Consider the following 12,543-nt stretch of genomic DNA (forward strand, 5'->3'; position numbering starts at 1 on the left):
TGAAACCCACGCTCAGTAAGCCAGCAATTGGTTGATGATAAATAAATGAAATGAATATTTTTCGATTATTTATGTTTTTATTGGCTTGCGCTTTCAGATAACTCCGAACTAATAACAAAGGGAAAACGTTTATGCCATGTTAAATATTAGTATTATTAGCACCGAATTAACTTTTTAAGGTCTTTATACATAACTCTCATTAAACTGGAACCTCCATGCGTGTAACTCAGCTAGGTGAGAGGGTAGGGTGGAACAGGGGGGTGTCCGTCAGTTGATCCGATCGCGGGCCGCTGATTGATGACGTCGATTAGTGATGCTCTCGGCGGCCCGGAATAAATTATTGTGGGCCATTTTTGTCGACGTTTTTTGCTCAGTAAATGCGAAGGCCGCTTTTCGTATGTGGAAAATTTAATGAGGATTACCCAGCTTTAACGGATTAAGGTTCTTACGGATAATTATTCAGAACTGTGCAATTTAAGGATTTATTTTTAAGTTTTTATTTTAAATCCCGTACCGTTATTACCTTCTACGTTGTGTTATGTTATTGTATAAACGACTGAAATTTTATAAAATTTTCAACATTTTTAACGTCGTCGGCCCTAAAAGAAGTCCATACTATTAAAAATACAAAACATGTATGTCTGCATGTCTGCTACCTTACATGGTGTTTTCGTTTAACTAATTTTGATAATATTTTGTGCAGCATCTCAGAGATGGGCATAGATTACTTTTTATAAATCGACTCGTACAAAGTCGCAGATTTGTACTAGTTTTCTATATAAACGTGATACTAGAAATATATTTTGCCTGCCTACGGAGTTACCGTTAACATTGGCAAATATTGTTGTACAATGTTTGCCATACAAAAGGCTTTTCATTTACAAAATCTTCAGATAGCGCAAGACATTCTAAGCATTACACCAAATTCTCACTTTTTGAACTAAATATACATTTTATTTTATTGTAAAAATGGACTGACTAATTAATTTTTGATGTATCGATAAAATCTGTCCGTAACTATTGTTCAAATACACCCTCAAAAGTAGGCGAGTCACGAAGGCTACCTCTATTTAAGAGTTGAAATAATTTCAGCTTTACACTTTGTTTATTTTCTATAATGGAACGTGAGGCAGCAGTTTCCTTTTTCCACAAAAAAAATAACCTTTGGGCATTAAATCTCATTCTATTAAACGAGCAATCTTTTCCTTTTATATTAAAGTGGCTGCCGCTTACATTTCAATTTTCACTATGTGGTAGATCTGTTTTCATTGATATGATTTTTTTTTGAAGCTCTGATTTGTAATTTTGACTTTTCACATAAACCATGGTAATATTGTAAATGCAAAAGTGGGTCTATCAATCTGTGTATCTGCTAAATTTTCACGCCCCATCCAACCACCAACCAATTTTGACGAAATATACAGAGACAGCTTGCACTCCGGGGACTTACAAAGGTTACTTTTTGTTCCGTAAAGTCATAGAATTCCAACGGGATTTTCAAAAACCAAAATCCACGTAGACGAAGGCACAGACATCATGTATTTGGCACAGATATAACTTGCATCCCGGCGATAGATATAAGCCACTTTTTGTCTCGAAAAATCAAAGAGTTCCAACGTGATTTTTAAAAACCTAACTAAAGAAAACTAAGTCGCGGACATAATCAAGTAGGTATTATACGAAAATAGAGCAACGGGTGCGATTTAAACTTTGCCTTCTCAGCTCGCTTCTTTACAGTAAGTAGAGCTATTATGATTGTAACTCGGGGTCCAATCACACTAATATTATAAAGGCGAAAGTTTGTGTGTATGTGTGTGTGTGTGTGTGTGTGTGTATGTTTGTTACTCCTTCACGCAAAAACTACTGGACGGATTTGGCTGAAATTTGGAATGGAGATAGATAATATCCAGGATTAGCAAATAGGCTACTTTTTATCCCGGAAAATAAAGAGTTCCCACGGGATTTCGAAAAACCTAAATCCACGCGGACGAAGTCGCGGGCATCATCTAGTGAGAAATGTTTTCCTATAATGACGAGTTTAATAAATGCAAGTAGATTAAAACCAATAAATAAGTTATAACAATTGCTAGAAATGCAATAGCAAATAGAACAAAAGGTAAACAGCTGCACTTTATAAAGTATCGCGTCCGGAGAGCACATCAAAGTAAGTCGATAATAAATCGCTAACTTGCACTGGAATTAGACGGAAACACTGGCACAGAGTAGTTTCTACAACAATAATTACAGTAAAGTTTAATGTAATCAGTTTTTCCTGAACGTCGCATATCGAAAATCATTAAACTAATCTATTCATCATCATCAACATTATCATGTTCAAACCCATAGCTGACCAACTACTGAACACTAATCTCCTAATCAGAATAAGATAGATTTAGGTCATAGTCTGCCACGCTGGCCCAAAGCGGATTGGTAAACTTTACACACCTTTAAGAACATTATGGAGAATACAGGTTTCCCTACGATGTTACCTTCAACGTTAAAGCAAGTGATATTTAATTACGCAAGTAGCTCCGAAAAGTTAGAAAGAAGTACCTGCTCGGGATCGAACCCTGCGACTTCCCGAAAGAAAGGACGACATCTTAACCATTAGGCTATCACCACTTTTAACTACTTAAACTGATCTATTATGATGATATTATGAGGAAATAATAAAGGGTCTCAAAGCACGAAGAAGCTAGAAGATTTAGATTTTCGTTGAAATTCTCTTGGAACTTCATTATTCATCGTATTTTCAGTCATGCGTAACTTACGAAGCAAATAGCATTGGTCAGTGCACGTGGCTTATTTCTTTAAAATAACCACAAATTAACGGATTTTGTTTTTTTTTTTTGCTTGTTCTATAAGACTTACCTGCCAAATTTCATGATTGTAGGTCGTCGGGAAGTAATCTTTAAGTTTTCTTGACAGACATGACAAACAGACAGAAATTGTTGGCGTTTATTCAAGTTTGCCTATCCGAGTTTACATCGAAGCTCTAAGAAATTCTCATCATCGCCGTGAATAAACCTTTCCAATAAAGAGTATCTGACCTGGCTAAAAGTGATTTAGCTATTATTATAAAATATTTAAGCTCTGTAATAATCTTACCTCCAGTGGTATAGCGCAAAGGCGACGGCGCGTGTCCATCCGGAGTGCCTCCTTCCGTTGGATGTGTAGTGCTTTCGCTCGCGCCGGCACCACCTGCTATATGTATGACCGTAAGTTATACTAGAAAATACCTACTTTTAAATCGTCTACATTGAGAATTTTTTTTTTTTGGAACTGGTCTTAGTGACCCGAATTTAAAAGAGGCAGCTTTAAATAGAGAAGCTTTTCGGGGGATGATCGCCAAATTTTGTTTCGAAGAAAGCACGCGCACTTGTTAGGTTAAACTCCCCATTTTTTTCTCAATAACTTCTTCTGTTGTACTTAAATTGGTAACCTAATAGGGATACTTATAATTTGATACTAGTTTGATATAGTTAGAGGAGGTTGAGATGATCCATTGAATCCATCATGGGTACCACCGGCTACGGATGAGCACAGTGATTATGTTAGACTCCTACCAACCACCACTAACGACGGAGGACCGGCAACTCCTCGTTACTCCGCAAGTGGATGTCCACCGAAGCAGACCAACCTGGTGGGGCAGCCAGGGACAAAGTGTGATGAAGCATTTACCACTAGTCTACCACCACACGGTCTCTGCGGCGACCAACCAGCCCGCCCCGATGGGCCAGAAGCGGACTGATTTGCCTCCCACTTCGCCAGTCTCATACCTGGACGATCCTCGTGTTCCGGGTAACCTCCTGAGGTTGAACCCCTTGGGTGCATTTACTGCGCCCTCTGCTTGGGCTTAGAGGGATGCGACGCGCGCGGACAAACATACCCTCTTCTGCCAGGTCAATGCCTAGTTTCACATCCTTCCGTTTGTGCTCTTTATGACTGGGCACATTGTATTTGCGATGTGGCACTGGTGTGGATCAAGCTCCATGTAGTAGGAACCTTTGTAGACGTGAACAAAATAGCACTGTGCATAGTATGCCTAGTGCATTTGCAAAACTTGCGCTAGGCCCGATTAATCGATATATCTTACCGGTCGTATTCACAATGAAATTAACTAATTCATTACACATATCGTTGGTTTCATTGTCTTGTGAAGCAAATATACTATTCTCAGCCATGTTATTGGGCTCTTACTGTGTTATTAAGTATGTTTATAGTTATGGCTTTCAGCTTACACCTTAAAATAATATTATAATTTGCACAAAATATCTGTTATAATGTCTATTTTGATTAACTTCATGATTTTTATCCAAAGATTTTATAAATCAAACTTGACCTCTTTTGGAGTTGAATTCTGACATAGAGATCTTGTTGTAATTTTTATTCATTGCCATTTTACCTATTAGGAACTGTTGAGAATTGAATCGTCAATGAAAATATTTTTATCGATATATTTTCTATCACGTCTTGTCTTGCCTTAACAAATAGCTTTGGAGATTTTCTCACTAATGAATTTATAATTTGTTATGGTTCACACGGGTTCACACATTGATGTAGAAGAAATCTACCCCTTTACATTTCTGTGGTCTCACTGATATTGAACTATATTTAGTTCTAGCCTATAATTTTATACTTTACAAACTTAGGTACAATGTACAATTTTTTTTAATTGCTTGTTGTCCCAAAAATATTGCTAGATACCACTAAATACAGAACTATCTGTATTCTGACAGTCACCCTCCCTTTTCTAATAAAACGAAATATTTATTTATGTTTGAACGTTTAAAATTGTTGCTGAAATATATTTAACTTCGTACCGGCTCCGCTTGTAAGTCAAATGATGGATACGAATCGCTTTGATGTTAAAATATTAATTGATTTATAAATATAAATCAAGAGGGGAAAATACGGCATCAGACGCTTCTAATTTGCATAGTAATTAATTAGAGGTCTTAAAACGGAGGCGATTCTAGCTACAAAACGGTTTTGATGTAAAATAAAATAGATATAAAATAAGTCTATGAAAATATTTATTATTTTTGTTGGTACTTTTGATGTCCGTGATTTACGAATTACTTCTAGGATAGGTAAAATAACTTTTGTAAATATAGGATGAGTTATGTAATTAGGAACAATTGTTCTCGTCATCACTTCAAGCGATAGACGACGACTCCTGAACTGAAAATTGGTTTTAGCATATTGCAATAGAATTTCCACAGGACACTTTCTTCTGCCTATTCTCTACACAAGATTTGAGTATTGATAAAGATAGGTATTATCTCTAACAAAATGTTCATAAACTGGGCTGATATTAAAACTTTATGGAATTACTAGCTCACGCCCGCGACTTCGTCCGCGTGGATTTAGGTTTTTCGAAATCCCGTACGAGTTTCTCGAACCGAACCGAAAGAGTTCCTCTTTGGTTTTCCGGGATAAAAAGTAGCCTATGTGCTAATCCAGGATATTATCTATCTCCATTCCGAATTTCAGCCAAATCCGTCCAGTAGTTTTTGCGTGAAGGAGTAACAAACATACACACACACACACACACACACACATACAAACTTTCGCCTTTATAATATTAGTGTGATAAACGAAAATTACAGAGAGCAAATAAACCCTTGCTTTGTTTCTTGACGTCCACATTAAAAAGAGCTTCAATATAGATAAACAGTTCTTGCTTTGTCCCCATTTCGTCCCACCGGACGAACCGTCATACATTTTTCCTGCACATACCTACGAATGGCCATCGCGTTTGTTTTAATTGTGGTACAATATATCCGTTCTGCAATACAATGAGCTTTCAACTCGATATATTGTGAAACACGACAAAATTTGTATCGTATTAAAACATTTTATTAGCTCGCCGTTTATCGTGCTAAGTGATTCGACTGTTCTAAATGAAAGGAACAATAAAATCACAATTTTTAGAATATATAAGAATATTAGCCACATATTATGCTCGATTAATGTTTGTCCCTGACTCTTTCACCGAAAAAGGACAACCGATGTATGTCCACTGCTGGACATAGGTATCTTGTAGGGACTTCCATGATAGGCCACGGTCTTGCCCCTCCTGAATCCACAGCGACTCCCTGCAACTCGTTTGATGTAATACCCCGTTTATTTAATGTCTATTTCACAGTCACTTGAGTATTCGGATTATACTACTCGCGGAACTCTAGTGAAGGATCTATTGAGCTGGAGCTGGATCTCCAATCTTTCTCCGAGGTCCAACCGGCAGGCAAAAACCGGATCCGAAGTTGGAGCAGATAAAACTGAAGAATTGAGGGGAATTGAGGTGACAATTGGAGGCGTTTTCCAATGCTGTGCATTTCAGTGCACCCTACGAGGTCGGCATCCCAACACATTTGGAAAGCTATCTCGGGTATGCTAGTTATGAGTGTATTTTCAAAATTGTTCTACATTCAGGTATAGAAGATGGCAATACTATCTAGAATAGAAAGCCTCCAGGCCCCTATTTACTTTTTACACCCGAAGAAACAAAAAACAGAAAATAGTACATTCTCCGTATTTTTCTCTAAATGATAAAATACAAAAGTTTTGGGTTTTATTGTCGCAAACTTTTATACTTGAGAAACTTCCTTTTAATGGAGTTTTTACCGAGATGCCCTCTTTTTGTTCGTTTAATGAAACAATTGAAATATATAGAAGAGCTTGTTTCGTATATTTTTATCGTTACTTATGAACAAAATAAGACGAAATCTTCAAACTTGATTCAATATAAAAAAAGTACTTTATTAGGAAGTAAGTTAAAATTTTAAAAGGCTTTTGAATACGGTCTTGTAGGTTCAAATTAAATTGAGAGATAATATTAAATAACTCTTTACTCTTATTTCAAGATTCGCGTAACCGATGGGCCCATACCAAATACTATCACTGGCTACTTTCCTTCCTGAAATATATTATTTATTATTAAAAGGAAGCTCAAGCTTCTAAAGTAGCTATGAAATCATAAGTGTAAATTAAAAATTTATAACACCCCCGACAAGTGAAGGTTACAGTAACTAACTAGAAAAGAGCTGCTAGCTTTCAAACGGCTGAACCGATTTTGAATTAGAGCTAAAGACACTCTCGATTAAACCACCTATCAAACAAAAAAAAACTAAATTAAAATCGGTTCATTAGTTTAGGAGCTACGATGCCAAAGACAGCATATAACACCCCTCTTTTTGGGTCGGGGGTTGAAAATGCGTGCTTATGTATTTTACACCCAGGATAGATACTTAAGTTACCAGGCCTAAGTAATCGAAAATACTGTTTCCCCTACTATTTTTCTGTTATAGCATCGAAAACGTATTTTATTATAAAAATGTACCTGCGTATGTAGAATTTTAGTTTTATAAATCTGAAATAGACGAAGGGAATTTTTTATACCCAAAAACTGTGTTTCCTTTTGATACTATTTCCCAATAAAGTATTAAATAGAAAACCAATTGGAAAAATCCTGTGTCCGAAGATATAGTCTTAATACCGCAAAATCGGCTTATGTTTTTACGTCCGCACCGTATTTAGGCGTATTTCATTTATCTGGACCTTCAGACGTTATTTCCATACCGCTCTGTTATCTTCGATCCTCATACGCTTCGGTTTTAGAGAATAGAAATATATATTGTATATGTAGAGACACCTAAGTCGGCCACCGTTATATAGGGCTTTATATATTATGAGGAGATACATGCTAGATTTTGTCTTCGTTTTCGGACCCAGAGCTAAGTAACACAGTAGTTACACACTTCAAAAAAAAAAAAAAAAACAGTACTGTAAATCAAAATCCAAAATCCATACTAATAGAAGGCTAGGCTAAAGAAGATAGTTGATTCCATCGGCTTTTATTGGTGGCATTCGATGATGTTGTAGAATTTGAACAAATTAGAATCCCTCAGCTGTTGTTTTTTATGTGCAGTTGTTTGATGTGCAGTCTCTAACTCTGGTTTACCGCGATAGTTAGCTTTCAATGCTGTATCGATCCCACATAGCTTGATGAGATCGAAATACGACAGCAGTGGTTGGTAATACGTCATGGAGACCTAACGCACGATAACTCGCATTTATTGAATGTGGTGACCCTATGAAATAAATGGCCTGGATAGGTTCAGGCCACTGGCTTGAGGGATTAAGAACAACTAACTGACGCATTTACTGGGTCCATAACTGGGTCGATAACCACTGCTAGAGAAATTTTCGAACGCTGTGAGTGAAAAACTCCACAAATATTTGCTCAGAAAAAGTTATTCAAACTTTATCGGCTTTGCTTCAAACTGTAATTTATCAAGCCTTCGTTTCAAAGCGAATTGAAATTCAAAGGGCTGTAGGTCTAAATCGTTGATTTTTTCGTTTGTTCCACTCATTAAAAATATAACTTATCTCTTAGCTTTGTAAATCCAAAAACCTTCAGATTTAAAAGAATTAAGTATATATCTTCGATCTTAAATAGCTGTTCAAAATTGAAATACAAACGAATGAATATTATTTCCAGTTAGGTCAGCTTTAAAGGCTTGCTTAGAGGCGAGTTTAAAGTTCTGCGTTATTTATTTTAAGAAATAATATCAGGTATTTTATTCAACTTCGAACAATATAAGGCTTCTCGGCAAAGTGCCCTTTGAAATTAAATTAACTCTCATGTACGGAGCAGCTTTAATCTCGTATTAAACTCAAGTGGCACTATAACACCGACCGCATTTGTGTAAGCTGAAGCAAGCTGGTAATGCATCCGTTATGGACCGTCGGCTTGAGGTGAGCTCCACACTGGCGATAAAGGTATTGCTTCTCTTTCAGCGTGATAGAACTGTAGTGAACTGTGATCTCCATTCCATTTCATACCTGCGTCTGTATGTGTCTACTGCTGGACATAGGCCTTTCCAAGAGCGCGCCACCATCCACGGCCCTCCACCTTTGTCATCCACCCGCTTCCATCTTCTTGAGCTCATTACGCTGCGCGCTGCGCTTACCTGCTGGTAAGCGCAATGTAATTCATAATTGGAGCTTAATTAGTGGAGGCCACGTAGGTACTCGTGGCTTCACTCCAGAACACGTCATCTGCCCCGTTGGCCGTGAGTTCTGCCACAGACATGACCTGCCCATTGCCACTTCAGCGTGCAAATCCTTTGAGCTATGTTGGTCGCTTTTATTTTTCCACAAATTTCCTCACTCCCGATTTTATCCCTGAGAGAGTACCCACCATAACTCGCTCCATAACGCGCTGAGTCACTGTTAATTTCATCAATATTTTCCAAACTTTCCGAGTTTTCTCGGCTCAGGCAGTGCCTGCATGCGAGTGATCATGCGTACAGCCGATTTAGAGCGGTTTTCTGCTGTGATAAATGCGAAACCGTAGTAGTATGGCCTAAACCTTTCTCATTCTAAGAAGAGACCTGTATTTGTTCGAGTGGGCCGGTGATAGGATGATTATTAATGATGATTCTATCTACCTTATCATTATCACCCTTATAATAAATTATAGTGAATCACTTAAAGATAACAAATAAACAAAAAAAGCCTGTTTCAAGTTAAAAAATAAAATATGTTCAAGATCATGAGAAAGATTCTAAGTTGTTCTAACTTAGAATCTTTCTCATGATCTTGAACATATTTTTCATACTCTATTGTAGTCATATAAAACTCGCGCTTACTCGCACCACACGGATTGTGTTAAATGTATAGGCACTTTAGAGAAACGACGCTTTAAAAGTATGAATAAAATCCCTATTTATATGCTACCTACTGGCTTTGGCCAGAGCTCTCCTTTCAATACATCGCTATCGTCACATTTATATACAAAGTGTATGTAACATTTTGCGCATATACCTACATTTTTAGCTTATCGACCAGCTTAATATCCCCGTTATTAACGGGTTACTTACTTTACACCTGGGTTCGGTCATTCCCGTAGCTTATTAAGGTTAAAAGTGCCCACGCACTCGAACTGAACTGCAGCTGAACTGCGCGTCGCGTCAGCGCCCCGCACGATATTTTATGACGAGAGAATATCGTGCGTGCACCATAATTCAGTAAACTTTTTTAAAATATTTTTTTTAGGTATAAACACTTATTATTCTGGCTATGACTTATTATTCTAGTGCAAAGTGGATATTTATATGAAATATACCAAGCCTTGTATAGAAATCTTGTATAAATATTGCTAGCTTTAAGTTTTATTGTAATATTTTCAATAAAAAAAAAAAACAGAATTATACACAAAAAAAAAGCCTTGTATTAAATGCGGCATGTTCTATTACATGTATACATACCGCTGAAATAGAAAAACGCTTCATCAATTTATTCAACCGTCATGTAACCGACATCGGGTTTGATCGATGGCACCAAGCTGATATTTGTCAACTTCACACCCAAAGTATCAAATGCGTTGACAAAAACACAAGTTTCGGGATTGTTTCATCAGTGTAGAGTATCTGCACAGATTATCTTTTACTTTTCTTTTTTCCAATTAATTTTGTACCAAAACTTAGAACTAATAGATTAGCATTGAAACATGCACAAGATAATTTTTCTCTAAGAAATTTCTACCAGAAGAAGAATGTGAGAAATACGTTATCACTTCTTGACTGAATCGCTTTATTATCTAATCACTTAATGAGCTAATCACTTATTGATCTAATCTTTTAATGAGTTAATTACTTAATGAAGTGACTAATCACTTACGCTAATTAGTTAATGCGCTAATCACTTAATCACCTTATCACTTAATGAGCTAATTACTTAATGAGCTAATCACTGATGAATCAGTTAATTAACTTTATACTTAGTGATATAATCATTTAATGATCTAGTCACTTAATTTGCTAATCTCTTAGTGACTTAATATGTGACTATCACTTTATGACGTAATCAAACTACCTTATCACTTATTGACCGAATCTCTTTATTAACTAATCGCTTAGTGAGCTAATCACTTAAAGACTTAGTCACTTAATGAGTCAACTATTCAAACTCGAATACTGTCGCTACGCGTATGATAATAACACAGAACTCAAAATGCACCAGTCACACAAGCGTACGAATTTGTCTTCTCTTTTAAAAACAATTACGTATGATCTTTGCCTATCAGGAGTTTTATATTGTTTAGCTGCATCTTACTCACACGGTAAATTGCTTAGCAGTACGTTAATATCTAAACAAGTATAAGTTAAAAATTTATAACACCCCCGACAAGTGAAGGTTACGGTAACTAGAAAAGAGCTGATAATTTTCAAACAAATGAACCGATTTTCTTGGATTATAGCTAAGAACACTCTCGATCAAACCACCTTTCAAACAAAAAAAACTAAATTAAAATCGGTTCATTAGTTTAGGAGCTACGATGCCACAGACAGATACACAGATACACACGTCAAACTTATTACACCCCTCTTTTTGGGTCGGGGGTTAACAAATAATAACCTATGTCTTTTGATGATACTTAGGTAATATATATGATAATAGTTCAGAAGTAGGCAGGATTAATCAGCAATGAGTAAAATGTGTCTCAGTTATTGCCTCTTATCTACTACTATAGAATAATCCTAGTAGGTATAGAGACCGTATTAATAAATAATGTATTCCGTTGGACACGTGCACACCATTTTCAGCTAAGACAAGTAGACCTCTGTTTACCCGCATCACGAATATCTTAAGCATCATCCAAACCTGCGCGACCAAGGCGGCTACGAACTGAAACATCAGCCGCGTGGCGATGTAGGAACATATTTAATGGATCCATGCACACCTATGCAAGTACAATGCGATTTGACCACGTCAGCACTCTGCAGAGTAGGATGATACACGCGTCTAGGGATCAGACGAGCACGTATATATCTTACTAGCTGATGCCCGCGACCTCGTTCGCGTGGATGTAGGTTTTTAAAAATCCCGTGGGAACTATTTGATTTTCCGGAATAAAAAATAGCCTATATGCTAATCCAGGGTATAATCTATCTCAATTCTACACACACACACACACACACACACACACACACACACACACACACCACAACACACACACACACCACAACACACACTCACAAACACACACACATGCACACAAACTTTCACCTTTATATTATTAGTGTGAAGTGTGATAAGTAGTCGCATAGGTATGCACATATCTACCTAGGTTCGTGGACGCTTCCGGATCGGGTCCTGCATCCCGTGTTCATGTTGCGCAGGTGTGGCCATAGCTTCAAAGTAAATTACGGTGAATAGATAGCGTCTCAGAGAACGTGAGGCCATCTTATTTTGGTTCTCATGCCGTGGCCCGTGCCTTCTTGCGCTGACAGGATCCTTTAATTAATGTTGCCGAACTACGCGAGTCACACGTATCCTAATATTACAGCGCGCCGAAAATTCTAATTCGCTTAGTTTGATTAGTTTTCTTAGATAATCTGGTGATCAGGATATACCTAGTAGGTGTAAAAACAATGAACGTACATACCTACTCGTAATAATACTTACTTGCTCCTGGGCTTCATAGTTACTTACTCAAAGTTACTTTTTTCGTGCTTTCAGTAACCATTGAGA

Source organism: Maniola jurtina, chromosome 15 (assembly GCF_905333055.1).
Source record: "Maniola jurtina chromosome 15, ilManJurt1.1, whole genome shotgun sequence".
In the NCBI taxonomy this organism is placed as follows: domain Eukaryota; kingdom Metazoa; phylum Arthropoda; class Insecta; order Lepidoptera; family Nymphalidae; genus Maniola; species Maniola jurtina.